Source organism: Macaca nemestrina, chromosome 16 (assembly GCF_043159975.1).
Source record: "Macaca nemestrina isolate mMacNem1 chromosome 16, mMacNem.hap1, whole genome shotgun sequence".
Taxonomy (NCBI): domain Eukaryota; kingdom Metazoa; phylum Chordata; class Mammalia; order Primates; family Cercopithecidae; genus Macaca; species Macaca nemestrina.
In genome coordinates, this window is record NC_092140.1 from 86532443 (window position 1) to 86555515 (window position 23073).

A 23073-nucleotide genomic window follows, 5' to 3' on the forward strand; every position below is an offset into this window, starting at 1 on the left:
GAGCAGAAATTTCAAGAGTGACTCCTTCCATATCTGATTAATATGATAGTCGTCATTACCGTCTCAAAGTTGAGAAATGCATGCATCAACAGGATAAGTGATTTTTCTTGATAAGTAATCAGTGTCTACACCAGATCCTGCACCAGGATCCTAGGTATGACCTTAGCTGACAAGGCAGCAGCATTTGTACTAGCTTAGATGCAGAAGATATTCAAAAGGCAGATGATGACCTTGCTTCATACTTCTTTGAGGTCACAGAGTTAATTAGATAGGAAATCCCTCATCTTTTCCCTGCCAAATCTGCCAACACACCTGCTTCTGTGCTCACATCTTCACTGCCCTGCCTTCTGGTTCCGTGGAAGAACTTTTTGTTTTTACCCAAGTCGTCCTTTTCTCCCTGCACTTTGGGTCCCTTCCTTCTCACTATGTCCTGGTTTTCCTCCTTGCAATCATCCATTTTATTTGCTACTTCACCATTTCTCTCTCTCCACTGTATTATTATCCTTATCATGAGTGTTCCCATTTAAGAAATTCCTCTTTATGACCCCACCTCCACCTCCAGCTACTACTTGCATCTGCTGCTCTTTGTAGCAACGAATTGAAAATTTATTGAAGCCATGGTCTCTACTCCTCAACCATTCCAACTGGGTTTCCATCTCTTCCAGTTGCTCATGTCAACATCACCTTTGTGTCATCAAGATCAATGATCACCAATCAGTCCTTTCCATGCTTGACCTCTGCCAGCATTTGGCACCACTAACTAACTATTCTCTCTCCTTGAAACATTTTCTTTTGTGGCTTGCATGGCACCTCCCACCCTGCTGGTCTTCCTCCTACCATGAAAGCATCCTCTGTTCTTAATTCCTCCTCCTCTGCTGGACCTTTAAGTTTTGTTGTGCTCTGGGGAAGTCTGAGCTAGACTCCCCTTCTCTTCTCTGCCTACACACACCTCAGGGTGATGCTGTATTCCAATGGCTTTTAATGCTAATCATGGACAATGATTTTCAAATTTGTATCTTCATTGGTTAATGGGTACCACGTCTGTTATTTGGATACCCTAAAAGCCCTGACTTGACCACTGTACAATCCATACATGTAACAAAATTGCACATGTGCTAAAAAAATCTCTGTTCTTCCCCTAAGCAGCCCAAGGTCATCTGTTAAAATGGTTCACTATTCATTTGACCCAGAAAACTCCACAAAATCATGCAAATCAAGAGGTTCAAATCTTCTTGTTCACTTTAAGACCTCTCGTGATCTTCCCATACATGAACTCTCCCTGACACATTGAGATGATCCTCACTGAAAAGAAACAAATGGCTCTCAAACCAGAAGAGGAGGTTGCACAGAAGAAAAATATATCCCAGAAGAAACTGAAGAAACAGAAACTATGGCATGGGAATAAATTCAGCATAAAATAAATGCAAATAAAAGTTAAAAAAATCTGTATCTACAACTCTAGTCTTTCACCCAGGGACCCCCAGCATCCCCAACACCCAGAATAGTGTCTGGAATACAGTGCAGAGGCGTGAATACTGAGAACGCAAGAATCAGAAGACCAAAGAGATCATCTCGAAAACTCTGTCTGAAGCCGGAAGTGCTTCCAATCAGGCAAAACGGTGGTACGTTTTGGAATTACTGCCCCTCACCTGGCACATGCTGGCATTTTCAAAGACTTAATGGCAAAAATCTATGAAGTTCTTGGTATCCCTTAGAAGAAAAAATTCAACCTAAGCCTTCTCTTCTGTAAAGCTTGACAACTGACTGGTTCACTCTACTGTCACTTTAAGTACCTAATGTTTTATTACGGAATAAATCACTTAGCATGTGAAAGAAATTCACAAACCCTGGGGCAATCCCCAGCAGAGCACTGAGGGGGCAAATATTTTTCAAAATCTGGACTGCTTTATTTTCATAAAAGAAAGAGGTGTATATGTATGTGATTATGTGTGTGTTTGTGTCTCTGTATGCATGTGTCTCTGCACATGTGTCTGTCTCTATGTGTGTGTGTGTGTGTGCGCACACATGCATCAGGGGAGAGGTGGTAGTATGGAGTGGGGAGGGGGCACTGACTACCACATCAGTGGAGGAAGGACGGGGAAGATAATCTTCCTTACAAAGGTAAAACCTGTCCAATGTCATGTCTGGGAGGGAAAATACAGATTGCTTCAGATATAAAATCAGGCCCTGGAATCGCAAGGTCTACAGAAGATTAATTAATGTCATGTGTACTTCAACCCAAGGCGTTCTCAGATGGAGTCCTGCAGGGGTCCCCATTAGGCCTGGGCTTATTTGAATTCTGGCTAATGATCTGGAGGAGGGTGTTGCCAGTCCACTAATGACTCTGAATCACATTAATTTTGAGGGCTTAAATCATCAGTGTAGACTGCAAAAGAATGCACATTGTATTAACTTTCTATTGCTGCCGTAACACATTACCACAATTTAATGGTTTAAAACAATGTGTATTTATTACCTTACAGTTGTGCAGGTCAGAAATCTGACAAGGATCTTGCTGGGCTAAATTCAGGGTGTTGAGGGTGCTGCATTCCTCTCTGGAGGCCTTAGGCGAGGACTTCTTTCCTTACCCTTTCCACCATCTGCAGATCTCTGTCTGGCCCTTACAAAAAGCCTGCTGCATTTTGGGACCAGGATTGGGACATCAACTCTTTCTGATGCTGTTGTCTCTCTTGGGCTCTCTGCAGCCAGGAAAGCCTCTTACCTCACCAGGGCCCTTATGATTACATTACACCTACCCATTTAATCTAGGACACTGTCCCATATCAATGTCCTTAACCTTAGTCGCATCTGCTGAGGTTTGCCACGTATGGTGACTGTATCTACAGTCCTAGGGATTAGAATGAAGCTATCTTTGTGGGGTGGCAGCATTCTTCTGTTCACTGCACAGGGTTAGAAGTCAGAGCCAGGTAAAACTCCATCCCCCAAATGGAAATGAATGCAAAAGGGAAAATGGCTGATCCAAGCTGCTGGGATTCAGCAGGCCAGGGATAAGGAGAAATTGGAGGCAAGCAGAGAGCTGAGACACATTTCAACTGTGAGCAGGAAGCCAGCCACATAAGTACCTTTCTGGGCTTGGCCCAGAGAACCCATTCTGGGAAAAGGTAAGGGCCAGGCCATTGCTTCACGAGTCTATGAATATTCATCTTAGTGTTTGTATTTAGTTCCAAATCTAAAGTTGGACTAATGTGTCTTAAATAATAAATTATTTCCTTGCGTAGGGTGTCTTAGAAGGAGACTTCAAGAGAGAGAAGCGTGCACGCTAATGGTTAAAAGGAAAGCAGGAGAGGCCTGAGGACAATTTACAAAAATGATGTCTGTGAACACACCCTGAAAGCATAGCCAAGGAGTCTAATGAGGAATAATAGACCAAAATGAAGGTTAGTCAGTTTCAATCAGGTCTAAAAAATAAAAACGTTTGAAATGGGGACTGTGGGAAGCAAAACAATAGTCCCCCAAAGATGTCCAAGTCATAATCCCTGGAACCTGTGAATATATCACCACATATTTTGGCAATATCTGGTAAAGGGACGTTGCAGATGTGATCAAGTTAAGGATCTTGAGAGAGGGGCATTTCCTGGGTGATCTGGGTAGGCCCAATGTAATCACAGGAGTCCTAAACGATGGAAGAGAGAACAGAAGAGTAGAGAACCAGAGAGCTGGTAGCATGAGACAGACCCGGTTTGACACTGCTGACTTTGAATGTAGGGGAAGGGACCATAAACGAGGATTGTTTGTGGCTTCTAAAAGCTGGGAAAGGCAAGAAAATGGGTTTTCCTTGAAGTCTCCAGAAGGAGGCCAGCCCTGCTGACACCTTGATTTTCACCCAGAGAGACCCAGTTTTGACTTCTGACACTCTGATCTGCAAGATAATAAATTTTTGTGGTTTGAAGACACCAGGTTTGTGGTAGTCTATTACAGCAATGATAGGAACTAATAGCAGGAACGTGCGTCTCTTGCGGTCTGTTTCCTGTAACAGAGTCTAAGGCTAAATGGATGCTCGCTCAGAGTTTGACTGAAGGAAAGAAAGAAAGAATGAATGAATAAATGAATACATAAACTATGGAACAATCTTCTCATCCCAGAACACTTGGAAATGATGTCACTACTTTGCTATTTAAACTTCTTTTTCTCTTTCATAAGCTTTCTTTGATTAGGAGCATAGAACACCAACAAACCCACAGACACGCACACTCTCAGAATACACACAGATACGCATACAAATAAAACAACTGTGGCTTCCAAAAGACACGCAGAGGCTCCCCACTACCCCCTTGATGTTTTTAAGTTAAATTAAGCCTGGGTTGGAGAAAACAAAAGGCCGTCCTGTTTGGGGCCTCACAGTGGTCTGGTAGGATGGCCCATAGCACCTCTAATGTCACAACTCCGGCTGTGAAATGTTCTGAATCATATGACCTTAGACTCTTGGTTCAGGCTAATTAAGCCTCTTCTGACCGTACAGAATGTTCTGGTTTGCAGCAGCGGTTGTGCAATCATTTAAACTGTACACCTTTGCTCCAGAGAGCTAGTTTGATTCTCTCTGCTTCTCTTTTGTTATTCTGTGGAGAATCCAGGCCCAGGTGGGCTGTTTCCTTCTAAATAGATAAGAATGTAATCTACTTGGTGCTCTCATGAGATGTCTGGGATTGTGGCCATCAAGGAAGCTATTTTCAGAGGTGGGCAGTGGGATAGAACCAGTCAGTACTTCCACCCTGCAAATCTCCTCTGTGCCTGACGGCCTCTTTCTTCCCTCCTGGGGAGGGCTTACCTACACATACTCTGTATTTGAAAAGGGACAGTGGTGGGAAAGGTCACTGAGAGTCAGTGGGAGAAAATTGTTTTGCAAATGAATCTCTGTCCACAGAGTTAGTGTGGGAGGGAGAGGAGCAGGTTATAGTTTAAAATTCATCAGATGTTCCATAAGCATGAACTGAGCTTAATGATCAGCCCATGTGACTTGGGTATTATGGTGTTATCTTAAAATTACTAGTGAATCCTCACTAGGGGTGAATAAGGAAGAATTCTCAGAATCTGTGGAAGTGAGGATCGCTTGAGGCCAGGAGCTTGAGACCAGCCTGGATGGCATAGCAAGACTCCATCTCTACAAAAAAATGAAAACAGTTAGCTGGGTGCTGCAGTGAGTTATGAGTGCACCACTGCACTCCAGTCTGCGAAACAGAGTGAAACCCTGACTCCAAAAATAAAGAATTCTCAGAATTCAAGTGTGTGGTGTCTACACATTTCCCATAATTTCAGCGTCAGCTTGGACTAACGTTTTTACAACCCCCAGTTCTGCAATGGCATTAGAAGTTTTCTCAATTTCAGGTTGCTTTACCTACTGTCTATCTAAAGTGATGAAGATCTTGGAAAAGAGAGTAGTGCTTTCATTTTGGGACAAATTGCTTAGCTCATCTCTGCCTCAGTTTCTTCATCTATAAAGTGGGGATAATAGCACCAGACATAAACAGTTGCTGTGGGTATTAAATGACTAGTGCATGTGAAGCTGCCAGTGTGGTGCCTGCCTCGGGGTGAGTGTTTGGCGAAAGTCAGCTACTCTTGTTATTGACAGACGCTCATGAGGTACAACCGTGTGTCCGGTAAAGGCCAGGTGACTGAGTGCAAAGATGACTAAGACAGAGTGTCCTGTCCAAGGGATTGTTTGCAGCTTGCTTGGGGGAAAGATATGTGAATAAATACAATTAAGAATCATGGGTGTTGTTAAAATTGTGAGTAGGGTATAGTGAGGGGCCCACTGTGCCTGGGAAGGGTTTGAGGGTAGTCGAGAAGGGCTTCTAGATCAGACAATTCTGGAGCTAACTCTTGAAGTATGAGTAGGCATTTACCAGGCAGATGGGTGGAAAGGCCATTCCAGCGGAAACAGGAAAGCATCCCTTTCTCCCTGCTTGCTTGAGCACCCATCACAGAGGGCCTGGCAGTGAGGCCTGGTGGCACAACCTGGAGCATTGCCTGCACACCTCTAAACAGACTATTTACTTGCCCTTTCTGCCACCTCATTTTGGTTTGCTGAGTGTGGGGGGCATGACCATGTACAGGGTGTAATAGAGACAAGAGCAGCCCTCCAAGATAACTCAGTGTTGGTGATTACAGGGCTTACAGGGAATGTGGGGAAGACCCTGCACCCCAGCTTGGCTTCTTCAGTGGCCTTTCCCAATAGGAACTTTAACTCTCTGCAAAGTGATTGACTGCGGCCATACCCGGCCCTTGCTTGTAGGGTGCGCAGGTGTAAGAAGGTGTGAGAGGTATAAGGAGAAAAAGTACACCATAGGTTTGATCTCTGAGAAAGTGGGCTCCTTGTACAGACACATAAGAAGTCTCCTTAGCAATTGCTCAATAGTAATTAATTCTTCCATTTCTCTGGCCTGAAAATAAGACCCTTCACAAATTATTCTGAATCTAACTCTCAAGACATTACCTTCTTTTGCCATTCGCTGTATTCAAATGCTACCACTCGCCATTCCATTAATATTGATTCTTTCTATCTTCATAAACTTGCTTGTATGAGTCCCCCCTCCTGGAATGCAATACCCTCTTACTTAGTGCTCAGTTTGGATGTTACATTGACTTACATAGAGGCAGAGGGAATGAAATGTTAGAGGTTACAGGGACCTTGGAATCTTCCACTTCTGCCTCCTCACTTTGGGGAAACCAAAGCCTAGGGAGGTGATGGGTTTATGTTAGACCAACATTAAAATCAGGGCTGAAAAAAAAAATCTCCTGGCTCTTAATTCACTATTCTTTCCATGTGGCAATGCCCTTCATTCACTTTCAATAACTTCTCTTAAAACACTTTTTACATTCCATTTTGTTTTATAATTTCTTTTAATTGTATTTATAGCTCTGAGGGCACAGCTATAAATCATTTTAGTACATCCCACAATATTTAACATAGGCTTACACATGGTAGGTGCTTACTATGTGTACTGAGCTTGAATGAATGGATGGATGGATGGGTGGATGGATGGATGGGTGGTCAAACAGATGGATGAATGGGTGGATGGATGGGTGGGTGGATATGTCAATGAATTTTTGGATAATTGCTGATGTAGCAGTGCTCCAAGAATCTGCTCAGGTGTCCTATTATTCCCATAGAAGACTTTATCTGAAAATGTGTGTGTAATATAGCAGAGGTAAATAGAGTTGCAGGTGTGGTTTGCTCTTTTTCTGATGTGATGAAGAAAAGATTATGGAAGGGGGCTGGATGAAGAGTATACCCTTCCAGGTGTGTAGGGTAATAATAATAACATAGCTCCTTATTTGTTCCAGGTTATGTATTAAGTACTTCTGTGTACCTTATCATCTTTAATCCTCATAGCAACTTTATGAAACAAGTGTTCTTATCGCAGATTTGCATGCATTTAAGGAAGTTGAGTAATTTGCCAAGGAAATTACAGAAGTAGGACTTGAACCCAGGTTGTACTGACACAGAAGCCCAGGCCCTTATCCACTCTACGGAGCTAGGAAATGTCAGGGTGGCAGCTGGCTGCGAGGCCTTGGAAATCCTAGCTACTATGTTTGAACTGGGTCAGGCCACTAATTTCCTGAGTGGGCAAATCACTTAATTTGGCTTCTTGGTTTACTCTATGGTTTAATGGAAGTAATAGAATCTTCTTAGCAGGAGTGCTGTGAAAATTAATGACTGTGTATAAAGTGCTTTAAGATAAAGATTTTCAGATCAAAGGAGCTGGGGAAAGGGAGTTTGGAGTGCCATTAGGAAAGAGGGAGGACCTTCTGCTTATTCTATTTCCATGGACTGGTTGGTGAGTGGGCAATGGATTTGTAAAAAATTCAGCTTCAAATCAATTTCCATTGATGAAGAGTTCTGGGAAGGAAGTATAACCTGGTAAATAATTTCTAGATTTAATTTTCACACGTTTATGAAACACTATTTTTAGCACTATATGATTTTAAAAGAGAATTACTGTGATGAATTAATAATGATGGTAATTAAACACCACTGGGAACCAGGGGAAAAAGTACACCATAGGTTTGATCTCTGAGTCAGCCTGACTCCTTCATTGACAAACTCAGCATGTCGTATTCTTCTCCTCCGTCTGCTTGCCCTCGGTCATGGACATGGGAAAGGGACAGAGAAAGAGAAACTCTTTGTATGTCACCACATCCCCTTTCCCCTTCTCTCCAGACAAGACCCTCTCTCTCTCTCTCTCTCTCTCTCTCTCTCTTTTTTTTTTTTCTTCTGAATCTTGCTCTGTCACCCGGGCTGGAATTCTGTGGCATGATCTCAGCTTACTGCAACCTCCACCTCCTGGGTTCAAGTGATTCTCCTGCCTCAGCATCCTGAGTAGCTGGGATTACAGGCATGCACCACAAAGCTCAGCTCCAAACAGGAGAATCTTGGCATGATTTTTACAGGTAGGTGTATTAGTCAGTTTTTCTGTTGCTATAAAGAAATATCTGAGTCTGGGTAGTTTATAAAGAAAAGAGGTTTAAGTGGCTCACAGTTTTGTAAGCTGTATAAGCATGGCTCCAGCAACTGCTTCTGGTGAGGGTCTCAGGAATCTTTCAGTCATGGCAGAGGTGAAGTAGGGAGCAGGTGCTTCAGATGGTGAGAGTGGGAGCAAGAGAGAGAAAAGGGGGGAGGTCCCAGACTTTTAAACAATCAGATTTCACGTGAACCAGCTGAGAACTCACGTATCACCCAGGGTATGGTGCTAAACCATTCATGAGACATTCACTCCCGTGATCCAGTCACCTCCCACCAGGCCCCACCTCCAACAGCGGAGTTCACATTTCAACATGAGATTTTGACAGGACAAACATCCAAACCTGATTGGTAGAATTTCTGTTCCTTGATTTCTTCACCCTTTATCAAATTGTTGGTGACCACCACACATGCCCTGTTGAATTAAAACAACAACAACAACAAACTAGACCTTGGCCTCTTCTATCCCAGGCAGACACTACTGTAGATTCACATATGCTTTCCCATCCACTCCTTTGTTCATAATGATGGAATATTAGCTCTGTGCCAAGTGCTGCTCTAACACAGGAAGCACAACGGATGTGATCCCTACCTCATGGAGAGACTCGCTGTGAAGTAATCACACTGCTAAATAATTAAGTGGTGATGAGGGATGACAAGAGTCTGGAGGAAAATTGAACAGAAATGGAAAAGCTCATGATAGAAGACCATGACCCAGTAGGGTGAGGTTAAAGAAGGCTCCCTGAGGATGTGATTTTGCAGTGAGTCTGAAAGACAAGCAGGAATGCACAGGATGGCCAGTGGGCATTTTCTGTGCTAGATGTGTGGGATGCTGAGATGAATAGAACCGATAGCATAGCCCTGATCTCAAGGCGCACCTACTCCCATCAGGGAGATAAACAAACACACCAGCGGTGACAGCACCCCACAGCAGGTGCTGTAGATGGAGGGAGGAGGAGGGCTGGGACATAGAATCTTACCCAGAAAGTCTCCAAGGAAGTCAAACTGTCTGGGGTGTTTGAACGGCTCTGAAATATAAGTGGGATTAGAAGATGAATGGCAAGGGGACTGGGGAGGGAAATAAAGAGGGGACATTGTGTGCAAAAGCGCAGATTGCTGAAGCATCCCTTTGAGAAAGGACAAGAAGCTTTTCAAATCCGGAGCACGGGGACCTGTTGAGGAGTGGCAGTAGCCAAGTTAGAAAGGGCCTTGTGAGTTACAGTAAGGAACTTGAACTTGATCCTTTTTTCTGTGGAGAATTATGGAGGGATTTTAGTCAAGGCAGTGAAGTGATGAGATTTGCACTAGAGAGATCTCCCTCTGGCAGGAGTGGGCTGAAAGTGGGCTGGGTGGGAGGCCAGAAGCCACATTAGGAGCTAACATAGAAAGCATCGAGAGTGCAGATAGGAGAGAAGGCAACTTCGGAATGACCCTGCGAGGTGGAGTGACTGACTGCACCTGAGTGGAAGAATGTGAGAGGGAAGTCAAGGACAAGATTGTTTGCCACAGTCACTGAACAGTGACAGAGCTTCACCCCACACACAGAGTGTCCTTGAGGACTCCTGCAGCACAACTTCTTGATGGATGGTTTAAGTTCTCCAAATATCTTTGACCATAGAACCATTTCTATTTTTAATGTATTACGATGTTTACTAACATCCAGAGTGATCTTGCTAAATTTAAAAGCTGAGCATATTGGTCCCTGCTTAAAATCATTCAGTAATTTTTGGGTAAAGTTCAAATTCCTTGCCTTTGACCTTGAGGCCCTTCTTGAACTACTGTTTGGCAGGACCCACTTTGGGAGAAAGGTTCCATGACGACTCTATTTGTGGTTCCTCTTTTAGGAAAATGTCTTTTCAAATCTTTTGCCTATTTTATTTGGTTGATTTTCTTTTTATTATTGAGTTATAGGAGTTCTTTATGTAATTTGTGTATTTCTCTTATCAAGTGTCTGGGCCAAAAGTGTTTTCTTTCAGTCTGTGTCTTGAGATAACAGGAGGATGTGAAGGTTCAAGGGAAATGATGGTGAATTGAGTTTTGTACAAGATGAGTTTGAAATACCTGAGGGATATTCAGAAGCAGATTCCATAGAGACTATCTTGGTTACATTTCTACGTTTTTAAAGAGGACAACATCTTGGCTATTGTCAAGACCTATGCATCTATGCCTTAATTATTAACACCACTTGCTATCTACATTTTAGGTTGTGGGCCAAATACTGAAACTAAGAAGCCTTTATTATCCAATCCTATGAATAACTTGGTTTTGAGAAACAATAAATATAGGAAGATACTTTCGAATACTTTGCAGCAAATATATTTCTTTAGATGTTCAGATCTTCACTTGCAAACAAGCCAGACCGTCAAATAGTTGCATGGTAGAGTTGTAACGTTTTGGCTCTTGAACACTCATTTTATTGTATTACGCCTTGGCATTATGTCTCAGCTTTATAGAAGAAGATTTTAAACCACATCTATATGCAACCCTGTTGTTGATTCTAGGGTAGGGATGAAGTCTAAAACTTCCTCCCAAATATCCAAAATATTACAGAGCCAGGTTCCCTGCAAGAAATTTTTTAGGACCTAAAGAGAATAAATATTTAGTTTGCTTTTTATTTAGATTTGGTAAATCTAGCAGCTATCATATTTCCCTTTGAATTGGCTGATATGAAGCTGAGATAATTCAACTGTTTAGGATTACATGGGCTCCCTGTGACTTTATGATTTTCTTCACTATATCTTCCCTTTGATATTTTAATCCTTCATCAAAATATATATAATATATATAGTGACCTGTTTCAATGTTCCGTGGAACAAGGTGAGGAGTAAATACTTAAAGAATACTCAGTGAAGATGGTGTGAAGGTACTTGAATATAATGGCTAGAGGGTATTAGGGAGTTCTCATTTAAAAAATATGGATTTGAAATCATATTAGTGCAAGGGATAGTTGATGCTCTGGTGATAGATGAAGTTCACATGGGATGATGACAAGGGCAAGAGGCAGAAACTAGGGTGATGCATGAAGAGCGAAAGAAAGCACAGAGAACACAAAGTAGGCTGGAAAAAAATATTTATGGAAGTGGGAGGAAAAGGGTGGTATAGTACCAGCAAAGAGTGTTATCACTAAAGATGGGGGGAGGAATTAAAATAGAGAGAAGGGGTCCACAATGCCAGCTCCTGCAGAGTTGAAGAGAAATAAAGACATTGGATGTGGGAATATGAAATCTGTTGGTGGCTTTAGCTAATGAAAGATGTCATTGGAGGAAAGAATCCAAGTACAAAGGAAGAAGTTGAAAATGTAGAAACGAAAGGGGGAAAATTGGTAAAGAAAAAACCTTGAGGAGGTGGAAAGAGATGAGATTCAAAGCAGAGGGGGAAGATTTGACCTTGAACAAAAGAGGGAGACCATGTCTACTAAGGCTGAGGGCAGAGAGAATGGACAGCATGGGCCAGGCATGGTGGCTCACGCTTGTAATCCCAGCACTTTGGGAGGCTGAGGTGGGCGGATCATGAGGTCAGGAGTTTGAAACTAGCCTGACCAACATGGTTAAACCCTGTCTTTATTAAAAATACAAAAATTAGCTGGGCATGGTGGCACGCACTTGCAATCTCAGCTACTCAGGAAGCTGAGGCAGGAGAATCACTTGAACCCAGGATGCAGAGATTGCTGTGAGCCAAGATCACACCACTGCACTCCAGCCTGGGTGACAAGAGTGAAACTCCATCTCAACAACAACAACAACAACAACAAAAAGGACAGCATGGCCGAGGCCAGGCAGCTGTTCACCAGACTGCCAGACCATTTTTCTTTCTTCTTCATATGCAGCCGGGTGACATCCTAGTCTTTTTTGCCATTGGGTGCAACATATGATTGAGTTCCAGCCCTTGCAATGTGATTGGAAATGCCGTGTGCCACTTACTAAAATTCCCATGCATGCTCCTCTAGACTCCCCTTCTTCTGATGGATGGGGATGACAACCTTAAAGGAGGCTTTGAAGATCACATGGTGGAGATAGCAGAGCCTCCTTCAGCCTGAGTGCTGGATTTTCTGTGTTGAGCAACTCCTTATGCTCCTAGTTTCTTTCTCCCCAGCTTAGAATCACCCTGGATTATCACAGGAGCGAGATATAAACTTCTCTTGTGAGAGTCATTAAATAACTACAAGTTATTGCCTGTCACAAAGGTTGTAGGCTATAATGATCCTGAATTAAAGAATAACTTTTATTAATAAAAGGAGGTGAGGGAGGGCCTTTTTGAGGAATGGTATTTAGGCAGAAAGCTAGAGGATAAGAAGGCAGATGTGCAGAGAACCAGGGGAGAGAATTTCAGGCTGGATGAAGAGTAAGCACAGAGTCTCTGTTGGGGGAGGCAAGTCTGTGTGTGAGTTGTCAGAAGTCCAGTGTGATTGGAGAACAGTTTGTGCAGGGATGACGAGGGGAGCTTGGATAGTTTGGCAAGACCTGGATGGAGTATGCCTCAAGATCATGGCGGGATGTTTGGAATTTCTTCTGAGTACAATAGGAAGCCATTGAGTGGTGCTAGGTAGACGAACAACTTGTTTACTTTAAAAGCTCATGCTGGCTGCTGTGTGCAGGAGGAGGGGGTTGTGGAGGAATGGAGAACCCATTCACAAGCCTCTATTTTGTGGTCCTAATGAGAAATGTTGGTAGCTTGGATTACAGCAGGAATGTTTGAAACAGAGAGAAATTGATTAAGTGCAAAGTTTTGGAGTAGACCCAATAGGATTGGCAATAGATTGAATGTGAGAGTTGAGGAAGAGGGAGGGATAAGAGATGACTCCAAGATTTCCATTTTGATCATTTGTGTGAATGGTGGTGCCAATGAATCAGTTGAGGAAGATGGGAAGATCAGTTTTTAGGGGACAAATCAAAGCATGTTTGAATAAGTGAAATTTGACATGCATTGGAGTATGCAAATGGACATGTAAGTAGGTAGATTGATGTAGAAGCCTAATGCTTAGGGACAGAGCAGGTGAAGATGGAAATTTGGTAATCATGAGAGAGATTAAAATTCATGAGACCGGGTGAAACCACCTAGATGGAGGGGAGCAGGAGCCCTGAGGAATGCTGACATACCGACAGGCAGAAGAGGAGAGGAGGGAGGAGGCTGTGAAGGGGCAGCCTGTGAGGTAGGAGGAAAGCCAGAAGAGGGCAGCTTCCCAAATCTAACAGAGGAGAAGGCTTAACAAAGGAGGCCATGGCCCACTGTGTAGACAGCTAATGAGAGATCAAGGAAGAAATTGTCCACGGTAACAGAATGTTCTTAACTGATGGCCTCGTTTTCTTAGTGGAGTTGGAGGGGGTGTAGAGGAACTGAGATAAACCAAGGTTCACAGGCAGAGGAGAAAGTTTGGCTCACAATTGTGGGAGATGGGAGAGGAAGGGGGTCAGGGGAATGGGAAAGGGTCACTGGGCAGAGAGTGTTAGAGGTGAAGAGGGGCAGCCATGGGCAGTTGTTGGCCTCAAGTGTCTGGCTCATGAGTGTATTTCTGACTGACATGTGGATTATTGCCTCCTGGAGGCCCCTTTCCTTGTTTATTCCTCCGGAGTTCATTTTCTGCCCTCCCCTCCCCTTCCCTCCTTTCTCCTCTGAAGGAAGCCTCTGCCAGTCTTGATCTAGTGCTTGGGTGAGATCAGCACCGTGGGCCGGTGAAACAAGGACCAGCCCAGGATTTCTAACACTGGCTCTACCACCCACTCACTAGGTGTCTTGGGGTGTGATGCCAAGCTTCTCTGCCTCCTTTACCTTATCTATAAGGTAAATAAATAAGACAGGGATAATAGTATCAGCTTGCTCTCCTTCCACAGGGTTATTGTGAAGATAAATCAAGATGAAATATAGCCATTTGTACATGGCTTTTCACTTTTTTAAAGTGCTTTTTCAAGTAAAAGTAAAAGCACTTCGAAAAAGTGAAAAGCCATGTACAAGTGGTCAGGCTACCTTGAATAATGTGTATGTTCCTGACCTCTCCCAGAAGGCGAAGACTTGGCACACCTTTCAGCTCCACATCTGTCCTATCTCTTTTCTTAACTTCTTCCTGGCTTGCCTTACGCACCTGTAAATTACAAACAACACTATTATCTGTTTACCCCTCACAGTTGTTTGTAATTGGGTGTAAGGTGTTTAAAATAAAACCCTGAATAGGGTACAATTCCCTTGAGGAATTGACATTGACAAAACTGCCCCTCTCAATGAACATGCCCCACCATTGTCCCTAGAGCTATGGATTCCAGATTTCCACTTGTTTCATGTCACCTTCTTGCACTGGAAGACACAGAGCTTGGGCTTTGTGGCCATGATGAGCCCTATCTGCAGGGTGGATAGTGCTTGGGATGACAAGCACCCCTAGAAAGGCAAGCTCAGAGTGTCCAGTACTGCCTTGGGCCCTGGACACTCTGCCCTTGAGTGGGCTGTTTGGTGCATAGAGCAAAGGGCTATTTGTGCCCTAAGTAAGAGTTCAGATTAAAGGATTTATATAAGCTTTTTGTCTATGGGCCCTGATGGGTGCCTGCTGTCCAGATGTTTTGCTGAACAGATGTTTTGCTGGACATCTCTGAGTGGGCATGTTGCGCTGACTTTCCCCAGAGGCTGCCCCACATGAAAATATGCATTGTGAGTCTCTTGTTACCTGCTCTGCAGAGTCAGTGGCTCTCTCCAAAGTGATGCTGTAGGCCAATACATTTTATACAAAAATCAGCTAAAACGTTAATGAGAGCCTGGGAAATTCACATTGCCTATTCTCCATGCATCTCTGCTCTCTGTTGCTGTGGTGATATATCTGCATGGAGCATGAGGCCTCGTGGCTTTAATGATGCGTTTTAGATGAACATGCCCCTAGTTGACAGGTATGAATCCCCCTTGCTTTAATGGAACTATAGCCTGTAATGCAGCTATTAGCTGTAGTAGTAGGTTTTTATTTTAACCTCCTGTGCTCTTCAGAAAAATAATAAAAGAATTTCCCCAGTGAGGGAATATGGAGTTTAGGTTTTACTAAACCCAAGTGATGTTAAATCATCCTTTTTGAGCATGCTTTGTCATTTAACGATGGCCTAGTACAGAGCATGCCACCTACTTGGGCATAGTAAATGCTGGGTCCCCCCTCCTCCCTAAGTGGCTGGCAAGGAATTTAGGCCTCTGGCCTGGGTTCAGAAAGGTTGAATTGGGTTCTGGATGGGTTGTTGGTGTAACAGAACTGATGGAGTTTGAGAAAGGAGGTGTTCTGTTATCTTGTGTTGGAAGACATGGCTCATCCTGTGATTATCTCTCCACACAGGTGTCATCTGTTGAGACCTGGTGGCACCACCCTTCATCTTGCAGGTGTGAGAATCACTGCTTTCTTGTTCTTGTAGAAGTTGGAAAGGAAACTCTGCCTTTCTGTCTCAGAGGCTACCTGCAGCCTGCTGATCTCTGCTTGCTGTATACAGGACAACCCAGTGGCTGTTTCCCCAATTCAGTGGATCTCAGTCTTCCATGGGCTTCAGACTCATCCGGGGTCTATGTTAAACTGCAGATTCCACAGTGCCACCCCCGTAGTTCTGATTTGTAATATCTGGGGCAAGCCTCCATGTGTCAAGAAATACCATGTCCAAGCTTTGTAGTTGAAGGGGATTCTGCAGGTTCATAAGACTAAGACTAAGAGAAAGAAGGCAAGGATTGGTTCATCCTCTTATCACTGCTGTACATTGGCTATGTGTCCAATGCTCTGCGTGTCAAATATGCTATGTGACATTCATTTCTTTAATACCCACTAGGTGCCAATCCCCATGCTATGTGCTGGGAAGACAGAAATGAGCAAGAAATAGCTCCTGCACTACGAGATTCATACTCCAGTGTGTATGGGCAGACAAATACAAATCAACTACAGTACATGAAGACAAATGGTGCAATAATGTAGCCTGAGCCCAGCCTGGGGCAATTCATCAATCCAAGGAGCCATGGCATAGAAAAATATTACCTACCTTTTATTGAGCAGTTATTATAGCCTGGGCTTTGTCTTACTTACATTAAGTAAATTTATTACAACAAACCTGTTAGGAAGGTAGGGAAAGAGTTCTGGGTTATTAGCATAGTTTGCACAAGGGTGCCTAGTTTATAAATAGCAAAGCCAAAATGTTGTTGCCAAGGGCCATATTCCTAACAGCTATAAAGTCTTTCTAGAGGGAAGGGACATATTATTTACTGAACATATAGTATGTGTGGGGGTCACTTAATTGAACACTTGTGACATTTCTGAGGGCGGCCAGAACTCTGTAAAGGAAAACACTGCAAGCACTGGTAGGCCAGGCACACCCATCTGGATGCCACCATTACATCTATTAACCAGAGCTTGAATGGATGACAGGTATGCTGGGATATTGATTTCCTTAGCTTTCCTGCTGGCTGGGCAGGGCTCCTCACCTCTTCACTATAGCTCCCTAGTCAGTTTACCCAGCATGCTCACAATCAGGGCACAGGCTGCCCTGGTCTCTATAACCTTGCCTCTACAAGCAATGGATGCTATGTATTCAACAGATGTTTCAGCCCAGAGGTATGATGGGGGACTGCACTTTGCATTTCCATCCTCTTGCCACTTTTGAATGTGAGTGAGGTCTCCCCCAGTCCTTTGAATGAGACGCATCAGGTTGGTAGGTTAGTGCTTGGAGAAAGCCCCCATCTGCTGGAACAGCAGTTAGACTTTTCAGTTCCTCACAGTCCATTTGCATCCCACTGACTCACTTTGCGCACATTTTGTCTGTTGGGGTTTCAGTTGAAGACACCCTTCTTCACTTCCTCTCCTCAAAACGGTCATGTCTTGTGTTCCAAGAAACACGGCTGCTCCAGTATTAGCCATGTGTCATGGGTGGCTCCGGCACCTCAACCTGAAGATGGGCTTCATGGACAAGTCCTTAATCAATGTGCAATTTCTATTTTTCTTTTTTATATGTTACTGTTTGGGGCCAATTATATTTTTAAAAGGGCACTTCTTTTTCTCTTGCTAGGTTCATCAAAAACAGGAAGTCAAAGGTCTGAATACTCTTCCTGTGAATCAACAGAGAAAGCTTTCTCATCTGAGCCCATGAATACGCAGCCTAGGGTCACTGACTTGTAAGAATGGAGGGTTGCAAGCTGGACCCTGGGGTATCAGGCAAGCAGGTATGGGAGATGGGAGCTGTCTCTCCCTTAAACCTGGGAGGTACTAAGTAAAAGAGGCACACAAGAAATGGTGGAGTGACAGGGGTGGAGCCAGGGCAGGAACAGCTTCATTCCAGGGTGCTATGAATAAGGTAACAGGAAGTGCTCACTCGCAGATCAGATGTACCATGCACTTCGGTAGCAGTGCAACTAGAATGACAGTCCTGGCCTTCTGGGGAGCTAGTGAGAGGGGTGGCTTCGTGTGGAGGTGTTGCGTGGTGGATGTAGGACATGGGTGCATTTCCACATATTGTGCTGGATCAAGCACACACACACACACACACACACACACACAGACACACAATTGTTCCACAGATCCCTTTGGCCTCGCTGATTCAGTCCAACACTGAATCACAGGTTATTAATTCACGATTAGCGATATATATTTCAATATTAACCAATGAGTCATAGGATCAAGAATAGAAAAGGGACTGATACGGTTTCAAATCATTCCATGATGTCACTGGGGTTGAAAGACAGTCCTTTCTTGACTGCTAAGTCGGCTGCTTGCCAGAGAGGAGCCATTCCGCCTGCTCTTGTCAAAACAGGCCTATGTGCCTTCTGTAGCAGCCACCTGCATGCTTCTTCCCAGAGCAGAGGTAGGGTGAGTGAGATCATACGTAGAGAATGCTGGAAGATCTGGAAACAAAGGCCCTCTACATCTAGAAGCTATTCGGTCACTATCCCCTGTCCAAAAACCCAGCCTTTTCTGCCTCTGTTTCTGAGTGCTGAGAAAGCATAATAGCATCTGTGCCAAACCTGCCAATTCCTCTCATTCCCGCCAGCTTTACCTGGAAGCTGTGCTCAGGCCAGGCTCTAAGCTTTCATCTGAGCATCTCTTTTTCTCTTGCCCACACTTTGAGCCTGCTTTTGGCAAAACCCTGGCCTAGGCACCAGTTTCCTCTGCATCGCTGACTCTTATGTGCTGAGCCAGATATCTGGGGTGGCCCATAAAAGCCAGTCTTTCTCTGAAGATGTCATTTGTGGCCTTTGGCCTTGTTCATCTCTTCATTTTTTTCATCTAGATTGCATTCGAATGCCTGTCCCTATGCCGTCTACTGTGGGGTGAGGTGGGGGGACAGAGGAGACTGTATGACTCATGTTCTTGTGTTGCTTCAAGTCCAGCAGCAGATCAAGTCTGTCTATGCAGCATATACAAGGGACCAAATGATCAACATGATTACAGGAGCTATCTCACCATAGGGATACCTATGTAGGTAGCTTGTGTCATCTGCTGCCAGATCTAATGGTTAAACTGAACCCAACTCTCCCTTCCCGTGAATTTTAGTCATTTTTCCAGATTCCTTTCTCTGGAGCCGCACACACACCCCCGTCTTTCAGAATGAGGGGTTTTTGGATATGTGAAGATGACTATCTTTCTTCCACTGCCTTCTCTTCCAAAGCTAATAGTAGTTTCCTAATTCTCACCTGTTTCACCCATGTCATTGGGTCCAGACCTGTCCCTGTTTAATTGCTCCCTTCTGAATATATTCCAGCTTCTCAATGTTCTTATTGAGTGGGAAATCTAGAACAAAATACAGTATTTCAGAAATATAAATAAATGAAAAATAATAAAAATAATAAAAAGGAGCTTTGTTGTGTGTGTGTGTGTGTATGTGTGTTTAACACATGGGTAGAGAGATGGAACATGTTTTTATTTCCAATTTTACATAATGCAAATTCAGTTCAAAGACTTCTCAGTACAGCATAATTGATTTTGACTTTCTTAGATCATAATATATGATATTTTTATTCTCTGGTGTTTTTATGCTAAGTTCTAAGAAAGCTTGATGAAAATACCCGACCTACTTCTCTGGGCAGGTACTGTGGCTATCAGGCTCTTAAGTCAATCTTAACTTCCACTTGACCCTCCTCCTGTGGTCATGGCCTTAGCACCTTGGGTGGTAGATCCTCCACAATGTGTCCATTTCTAAGTAGCTCCCTAATCTAGTCATATATATCGCTTTCTTTCCATGTCAAAGCTATAACCAAGACCTGCTTTGATGGAGACAGCTCTTGAGAAGACTGGCATAGATTATTCATTGAGTAGCTTCAGGATTGGTCACTCTATTCATAGTCTCTGTGACTAGTGCTCAACCTGAGTTCATTCCTTTCCTATTCTAGGGAGTGCACAACCTGTGCAACCACACATGGCACCTGAATGCAGATTGCCTGTGATGTCTGCCTTTAAAGTACAGACCAAAAATCCCATTTCTAGTCTGTCTTGGGAGACGCTGTTGATATTTCCAAATATCTGGGTTGTAGGTATAGTAGATTGGCATTAGGCATTTATTCCAACTATGTATCTCCCAGAATCCCTTGCAGCTAAAGTCATGGAAGCAAAGCAGTTTCCATAATTAGATGTGTCTATGCAAGATTTGAAAAGAAGAAATGTGATGAAAGGACAGAGTTCTGCAGCTTTGATGGCTTTTGCTGGCATGCAAGGTCTTGAAGATGCAGTGCTTTTGTGCAGCAATATTCTACTGTATAGCCACAGGCTTCATGTGAGTAGATAAGCGATTGTAGCAGCCTGTTGGCAGTTTCTGGATCTCACAGCTCCGGGGTTGTGTTCTGGAACTCAGCCATTCCTGTGGCAACCCCACCTTCTAACTGGGGTAGAGGGAGCAGCTCCCTTGAAGGCCGGTTCAGCAGTGTCATACTAGAAGGCATTCCTGGATCCAACATTCAGCCTACCTTTCCAGCCCCTCCAATAGTTGTATGAACACTGAATTCCCTGTACTCAATCCCTTTCAGTTTAAAATAGCTAAAATAATTTCTGTTTTCTACCTCTGAGTTCTGACAGATAGATTTATCAAAGGCAGTATAAAAAAAGGCGATTTCAACACTTATTTTAACCTCAATTAAAAAGTGTGTTGTGACTGTTGCTAATGACTGCATCTCAAGAGCACTGTAAGGACTTGAGTTCTAGTCCTGTCTCTGCTGCCTATATGTCTGTGTGTGTGACCTTGAATAAGTCACTTCAGCTTTCAAAGTTCTTTTCCTTGTCTATCAAACTGGGCACATAACGCCTGCTTTGTATGTGTGCCCATGAGTGGAGAGAACGTGAATGAAAGTGGGCTTAGGGCAATAAAATGTGACTGCTGTCTTTTTTCCTTAATATAATCTAGTCTCCCTATGAAACCCTATCTCTTCCTCAAGGAAAGTACTAGTTAGAAAATGTCTATTCATCACAAAGTGAGAAATAAATAAAATATCCTGTCTTATATTTTGTTCCGGATTTTCTATGGCTAATGTGTTTGTCCATTTTGCTTTGCTGTAAAGGAAGATCTGAGGCTGGGTAACTCATAAGGAAAAGAGGGTTATCTGGTTTACGGTTCTGCAGACTGCACGGGAAGCATGGTGTTTGCATCTGCCTCTGGTTGGGACCTTGGAAAGTTTTTACTCATGGTGGAAGACAACAGGAGCTGGCATGTCACATGGCAAGAGAGGAAGCAAGAGAGAAAGTGGAGCTGTCAGGCTCTTCTTAACAGTCAGATCTTTCATAGACTAACAGAGCAAGGACTCAACTCATTACCATAAGGGATGTGCCAAGCCATTAATGAAGGATTCACACCCATGATTTAAAAAAACCTCCCACCAGGCCCCATCTCCAGCCTTGGTAGATCACATTTCACATGAAATTTGGAGAGGACAAATATCCAAATCATATCAACTATTTTCAAACCAAATGTCCTGAGACAATCTGGAGAGAGAGTTGACATACATGCAGACATTTATAAATGAAGAGATAGAAAGTTAGTGATTTGAAAGTCAGACAACTATCAAGATAAACATTAATATTATCTACCATGTCAGTTTAACGGCTTTCCAACAGATCTTGTGGAAAAAAGAGTCAGTTTATAACATCAAATAATACCATGTTGATGGCAAACCATTCATCCCCCTAGTTAATATATGTTGAATATTTGCAATGTACAAAGTTTTCAGTTAGACATTGGGGCCCTATGCTAGATGTTAAAATAGGTATATCAGGGAAATGTTACTGTATGTAAATTATACATCAGTTAACATGACTAAAAAGAAGACACAAAAATACATCTCATAATAGGTATTCATTTTCCATCCTTAACAAAGCCTGTTTGTCATGAATAACAGACTCACTGCACAATGTGCTATAATTCGTGTCTCTGTATAGTTCATTGCTCTTTGCCACACCCATGCCTGCCTTCGTGCCGCCATTGCTCTTCATGGAAACCCCTTCCCCATCCATCTCTGCCTACCCAATTCTCAGCTCCTTTTGGGTCCTACAGACTGTGAGAAAGCTTTGTTAATTCTCTTTAACCTAAATTAATCCCTCTCTGCTATCACAGTCCTTCATATATGTTGACCCTAGTATATACCATTTTTCTGTCTTGTATGAATTTTTTGTATTATTTTCCAGTTATTTAGATACATATATATATATAATATTTACGTTTGCTATTTTAGTTAATAGAATTTGGCATAGTATAGTAGTAGGTAGTTAACTAAGTTTGTTGAATTCAATTTTGAATGGATCTTACATCTATTTCACTGTACTGAATAGTTGAAAGAAAACAGCCATAAAATAGATATTGGTGGGGCCAGAGTGAAAAACAACAGCTAACTGTCCATCTTTCCTATCATTTTCTGTCCTCTTTCTAGCCTCTGCTTGCCTACCTTTCCATGTGAACAAGTGCACACCCATCTTGTTTGAGGCAGATAATTTATTATCATAGGCAAGGGCTATTAGAGTGATAAGAAATGTCACCCTTGGGCTTGGTGCAGAGGTTCATGCCTGTAATCCCAGAACCTTGGGAGGCCGAGGTGGGTGGATCACCTGAAATCAGGAGTTCAAGATCATCCTGGTCAACATGGTGAAATCCCGTCTCTACTAAAAAGACAAAAATTAGCTGAGCGTGGTGGTGGCAGGTACCTGTAATCCCAACGGCTCGGGAGGCTGAGGCAGGAGAATCACTGGAACCTGGGAGGCAGAGGCTGCAGTGACCCAAGATGGTGCCACTGCACTCTAGAGCAAGACTCTGTCTCAAAAAAAAGAGAGGAAAAGAAAAAGAAATGATGTCACCCTTTAGCTTAAAGTTTAATTCTATACAGCGGTAAGTGCATGACATATCAGGGAGGAAAAAAATGTGTAATTTACTTAAATCCTGATTAAACGAAATGAGTGAAATGCATAGGTGTATTCTGTAAGCGGTTATCCTGTTCACACTATTGAATTACTAGTTAATTCTAAGGGATAAGTATAGATCCCTTTGAATTAAGAAAGAGGATGAGAACAACAGAAAACCAGGAAAAAGTCATATTCAAGAAAGAGTAGAAGGCTTGCAACTGCCCACCTGAAGAAGTGAAATCTAAGGAGTCATTAAAAAAAGATTAATGTTATTAATAAAATGCAATACATT

At 43.1% G+C, this 23073-nt stretch overlaps 1 long non-coding RNA gene across 1 annotated transcript in view; it reads left to right on the forward strand.

Moving 5' to 3' along the window:
- Positions 1-3031: 3031 nt before the first annotated feature.
- LOC139359123 (uncharacterized) overlaps positions 3032-23073 on the forward strand; it is a 178519-nt gene continuing 158477 nt past the window's right edge. Inside the window, exon 1 of the long non-coding RNA XR_011614881.1 lies at positions 3032-17632. This is a non-coding gene — a long non-coding RNA (uncharacterized lncRNA). The remainder of the gene's footprint in view (positions 17633-23073) is intronic.